This window comes from Grammomys surdaster, unplaced genomic scaffold (assembly GCF_004785775.1).
Source record: "Grammomys surdaster isolate TR1022 unplaced genomic scaffold, NIH_TR_1.0 100, whole genome shotgun sequence".
Lineage (NCBI taxonomy): Eukaryota > Metazoa > Chordata > Mammalia > Rodentia > Muridae > Grammomys > Grammomys surdaster.
Genome location: NW_021604579.1, coordinates 6,154,729 through 6,161,087, shown reverse-complemented (window position 1 = coordinate 6,161,087; position 6,359 = coordinate 6,154,729). Strand labels below are relative to the sequence as shown.

General features: G+C 43.0%; 1 pseudogene; it reads right to left on the bottom strand.

Annotated features, from left to right (window-relative positions):
- Positions 1-328: 328 nt before the first annotated feature.
- LOC114639253 lies at positions 329-785 on the bottom strand (annotated as a pseudogene).
- Positions 786-6,359: the final 5,574 nt, after the last annotated feature.

Here is a 6,359-nt window from a genome sequence, read left to right as displayed (position 1 = left end):
GTCCACAGACAAAGAGGAGAGAGGGATAGAAGCTCTGGCTGTGCCCCATGGGGAAAGTCCTTGGCTTGTCGAGGTGGTCCGCTTGGCTTGGCTTGGTGGTCGCTATGACTGGGAATGCAGAGAGGGCTTCTGTGGGAGATTAGACAGTGGCTCTGTAGGTGAAGGCCTTTTCCATTATTCCCTACATCAGATCCTGATGAAAAGAAGCAGTTCATAGGTTCCTCCCCCACCAATTCCAAAGTCTTTATTGTTTTAGAAAAGATGATCCATCCAGTCTGTGGGATGAAGAGCCCATCAGTAGTGCTGAAAAGGACTAGTTTCTCCATGTCTACTCATACACCCAGTGATGGGCACAAGATATGTAGTCAATCAGTTCTTCAGGCTTAAACCATAGACAGATCTCTTTCTCAGAACTCTCCACTGAATCGCTGCCATGAATAATGTACCTGCCAACTTGAATGCAGAAATCCCCATGAACGGTGCCTGGTTTAGAATCAGCTGGATTGGTCTTTCCCAGCATTACTCTGCCTGTTTTCACCACATTGATCCCTCCCAGATCATGGCCACCACGGGCCCTGAGTTCATGTACCTCACCAGCCCCAGGAAGAAAGGAGGGTCTTTCAGGTCAATGTAATGCTGCTTCAGGTGTTCTTCAGAAACCCAAAGATACTTCATGGCCACCAGGCAGAACCCTTCTACTTGAATCACTTGATGATCTCGTCCACCATACCACACAGCACACCATCTGGTTTGATGGAAATGAAGGTACACTTGAGGTTGGCCATGGTCCAAAAGTCGGTGGGTGGGCTGGTGTCTGCGATGAGTGATGGAAACAAAGAGACTAGGCAGTCCATAGTTTTAAGATGTTTATTATTATGGTGGCAAGTAGATGATGAATCATACCCCAGTATCTCAGGGCAGGTCTGAGATTAAATACCTATTTTAGGGAGAAGGGTCTGGGAAGGAATGCTTAATTGGCTAAGCCCTTCTGGCCTTTAGGTACTTCATTAGTATGGCAATCTGTCTTGAGGAAAATAAGGCTCCTAGTTTCTCTATGGGTTGTATGATTATATACTTACTTAGATATAAAAAGAAAGTCAATTAAAATTATTTTTAAGGTTAAAAATCTTAGCAAGGATAGTTTATTATAAATAGTTCAAGAAAGGTAATTAAGATATAAGTTAATGTTCAATCACCTTAAGTGATCAAATGTCTTTAATATGCTTAGAAACTGTTTATAGTCACGCTAAATATAAATGTAATTTATTTACAAGGAAAAGATTGGAGGGAAAGGCCAATGTATAGTTCCCATTATATAGTCTTCTATATGGTTATCAAAAATGTCAAAGATAAGCCCAAAATCAGGTAAATCAGGACAAATTTGAAAGTAAGCTTAAAGTTTGTTAATATAAAATAATATTTTAAAAAAATCAATAAAAAACTATAAGTAAAACCTGGCTGTGGAAAATTGAATATTTGACTAAAACATGTTATATTTACAATACATACATTCTTTAACAGTAACTGGTTAGTATACTTACATAATGGATTATCCCCAGGCTCAAGTAGCTCTATTTTTCTTTTAGTGGAACACAGACTCCATCAGAGTAAGTAGCAAGTTGGCCTCAATACAGGATAAAGATGCATGGGGAAATAAGACTTGCTAGAGTGTCTCGGTTTCTGTCTCTGACTATGCAGCCAGGGCCAGGGAAACTCCTTATGTGTAGAGAAGATGAATTGCTCCTCATGTCTCCCACAAGAGGATGGTCTCTCTTGTCCAGTGGGGGAATCTTTGATCTGTACCCACATCCTAAATACGTCGAACAATAAAGAGACCAATGACAACTATCCTGCACTTAGTGTTTCCTGAACTGATGATGATGCTGTCTTCAGGAGAATCTTGTGTTTAAGTCTATCACCTGAGGCATGAGGTATGAGGCATGCATACTAGTTCAACTTGCCATGAGCTTTTTTTCTGGTCTTCAATTCTCTTCTTCACAAAGCTCATCCCATGACTTAGACATCAATACCAGATTCTATGAGGAATCTCCAGGGGAGTTTCTTATAAGCATAATGCAGAAACTCTGTCCCAAGACCCATCAACACATCAGGCTGATCTATGTACACTCATATATATACTGAGTCAGTTGTAGGTATCATTCTATGGACTCATCAATACCTTGGTAAAGAAAGCAATACCCACCAGAATGTGATTAGACAATTCTTCATTGTTTTTGTCATCTTCTGGTTCAGAAAAGAGTATCATTTAGTTGGTAAAAACTGTGTCAAGCAAAAAGTAACAGTATTTCAAGAACTTAGTTGTTAATATAGTAATTTATGTTATCAGACTTTGGCTACTGGTTTTGTCTATTTTTCAAAGCTCACGTACTGAGTTCCCCTATGCTGACAATCATTGGCCTCCGCGAAAACAGTGGACTATCTCCAGAATCCCTACCTGTAATATCTTAAGGTCAGGACAGTCGAACTGATCCTTCAGATTTCAAGCTGGTTCTTTCTCTCATTCCTGGGTTACCTCACACATCTGTAACTGACTCTGTGCCAGGAACTGAGATGCATGGGATAGATGATATTCTGGAATCTCCATGTGGAGAGGAATACTGGGAGATAAACAGACTCTTTTTAATGGGGGAGACCCAAAAACATCAGTGCCAATCAGCTGAAGGACATCAGGCTTCCATTTTTCTTGTGTGTTTCTGCCTTTTGGAAGATTTCTCCTCAGTTGGTCTTTACTCCTGATACCATGAAGCTACCACAGAAGAATGACTTTTTCTTGTGCTTGGACACCTCTGCTGTGTGGTCATCACACATAGTAAACCTAACAGGGCAAAGATACCATCTCTCTGATATTTGTGTTCCCAGGGGAGCTGTTTGTAGGCAGAGGAAATGGCAACTAGTGACCAGCTAATGAACTATCTAGAAGCCTGGCTCTGTGAGAATACCTAGAATTCTGGAGGAGATCAGACTGAATGGGAGGCTTGGGTAAACCATTTCCAATGAAAGTTACTATTGTTTATCCCATAAAATAAAAATGCCTTCAGGAAAGGCAAATTGGAAGCTCATGCATAGAAGGAGGATGTTCAACCAGGAGCTCCAACCAGCTGCCTCAAAGCTGCTTTCCAAGTTGATTGCTGCTGGTATTTGTAAGCTCTAAATTTGACGGTATGTTTGCTCTCTCAATCAGGCTATTGCAATCACTCCTAGGGGATGCTGTAACCTTCTGGTTTGATGTTTTACTATCTGCTGCTTCTATCTATCTTCTGCTTGTGATTTGTCATTTTACTATATACTTAAACTCACCCACTCCAATCTAAAGTATGACTGTCATAGATCATTCTCTACACATACAGAACATCCGCATGCTTCTCTCCACCCTGCTCACCATACCCCAGAAAACCCAACGAGGGAAAAACCCACACATAAGAACAAAGTAACAGTAATGAAAGGCTGCTGCCCATTGATAACTCTTAATATCGATGGTCTCAGTTCTCCAATAAGAGAGACAGACACAGACTAACAGATTGCATTAGAAAATAAGATCCACCTTTTTGCTACATCTAAGAAATACATCTCATCATCAAGGCTAGACATCAGGATAAAAGGATAGACAAAAGGTATTTTAACAAACAGACCCAAGAAACAAGGAGGTATAGCCATTTTAATATCTGACAAAATAGACTTCAGAACAAAACTAATTAGGAGGGATAGGGAAGGACACTACATACTCGGCAACTGAAAAGTCCAGCAAGAGGATACTGCAATTTTAAACATTTGTCAATCAAACAGAAGTTCATAAAAGAACCATTACTACAGCTTAAGTCACATATTGACCATCACACATTGATAGTGTGAGACTTCAATATCCTTTCTCACCGATAGATAGGTCATCCAAACAAAACTGAACAGAGAAATGCTGGAGTTAAATAACATCATAAATTGAATGAACCTAGCAGGTATTTATAGAACGTTTCACCCACATACAAAAATAGACCTCTTAACTAAAAGAAATAAATTTTTTTGTTGATTCTTTGTGATTCTCACATTGTGCTCCTCAGTTCCATCATTCCCTCATATCTGTCCTTTGCCTTTGCAACCTCCCTCACAAAATAAACACATACAAACATCCACAATTATCACCACCACCACCATCACCACCACCACCACCAACAACAACAACAACAAAACAAGGCTTAGAAAATAACTCATCATGGAAGCCGTAGTATGTCACACTGTGTCTCATATTATATCCTTCTGTCTACACATTTTTACTTGCAAATGTTCATTGCAATGAGTCATTGGTCTGATTCAAAATCTCTGGTTTCTGTGACACCATCAATATTGGATTCCGGTCAGGACTCCTCCCAGTTATCCTGTTGCCCTGTGTCATAGAGATCCTGCAGCTTTGGATCACCAGGACTGACTATTTCACATGTCTTAACCATTTGCAGCTGATTTCTTGGGGTGGGTCAACTCAGAGGCCTAGATCTGGACATGGGTGGTAGCTGAGCTGGTCGGTGCACCGGCTCTCTTTTATCCACACCACCAAGGCAAGCTCTCCAAGCCTGCTCTAGCTAGGCCACCTAATGCCACCATCGGCAGGAGGCAGGGTCAGCACTCCTGCTTTCATGCCCTTGGGGCTGTCTCACTTGCACCCATGTCTTCACAGCCAGCTCCACTGTGCTGCCAGGTGTCAAGGTGCAGGGCCCACTCTCCCAAGTGCTGCAGCCTACAAGAGATTGACTCACCCATGCCTTCACCATCAGAGTCAGCTCCACTGTGTTGTCTAGGTAAAGTACAGGACCCTCTCTCCTGAGTGCTACAGCCAGTGAGGGAGCTCTCCTACCTTGGGGCCAGCTCTCCAGACTACCACAGGTGGTTAAGGAGGGGGAGGACAGCACCCCTGTACCCACATCACCTCATAGCAAATGAGTGATGGGGCTAGCTCTCCTGTGCTTTTGCCCTTGGGGCCAGCTCACTGGCACTCCCCCCCACCCAAGGCTAGCTCTTCTGTGCTGCTCAGGTGAGGTATATGGCCTGCTCTCCCTGGTACTGCAGTCAATGAAGACAAAGCTAGTTCTCCTGCTGTCATGACCCTGGGGTCAGCTCTCCCGACCGCTGCAGGTGGTAAGGGTGAGAGGGGGAAGGTATCACCCCTGCACCCATGCCACCTCATGGCAGAGGAGTGGCTGCGCCAGCTCTCCTGTGCTCTTGCCTTCAAGCCTGGCTCATTTGCTCTCCCACCATCAAGGTCAGCTCTGCTGGACTGTCCAGGCAAGGTGCAGGGTCCACTCTCCCAAGTGCTGCTGCTGGTAAGACAGGGCTAGCTCTCCCGAGATTATGACTGTGTGGGCAGCTTTCCCAACTACCGGAGGTGACAAGACATCTCCGGTGAAGGGGGCATCACCTTTGTGCTATGCTGCCTACCCCACAGCAGATGAGTGACTGAGTCAGCTCTGTCACACTCATGACCTTGGGCTCATCCACACACTTGCCACATATATATTGGCCCTTAAGTTCAGCAGAGTAAATCATTCTGTTGGGCAATCAAGTTCACTGTTCTCTTAGCAGTCAAAGCAGGCATGGTAAGGTCCATGTGATTTCATGGCCTGTCTTGTTCATATAGATGCATGCATGGGTCACAGGAAGGAGAGTTTGGAACCATAGAGGGGAGGCTAAATTGGCTGACAGATTAGTAACAATGAATAGCAGCAAAATATCCTTTATAAAAAAGATTGTTAAAGTGCCAACTGAAACTTTTGTTTGTTTGTTTGTTTGTTTGTTTTTAAATCACATTTACAGTCAGCTGGGGCTGTTCCTGCTGACTTCCTTATTATATGGCTGTCTCTTTACTTTATCATTTGCTCCAGTCTTTGCTGTAGGTCCGACTGCCACAGCCTTTATACTTGTTTTATCAGGAAACAAATTATGGGAAATAAGTGTAATATCTTTAAGCATTGCTGGAGGCCAGCTCCAGAGGTTCTTCTGGTTCTCCTTTGAAAGGTAGCCATGGCAAAGGGGTTGGGGGGGCATGTCTATGTCTAAGTTACTTTGCAGTGGTAGCTGACATGCCTGGCTGAGTTCCTCTGAGGGGCAATCTCTGGTGTTTAGCACCTTGTCCTAAAACAGTTGGGGATTAAGTAAAGGATTAATTGCTAGGGCTTTTTCTCTCTTGCCCAGAAAACTTGCTTGTCATTTAACAGGCCTGAGGGAGGTTTGGAGCAATAAACTTTTTTGGAACTGGAACAGAGCCACTTGTAGAAGGAAAAACTTTACACAAGGAAATATGCATAAATTCACATAAATTCATATACAAATTCCCACATACATATTCATACATCTTC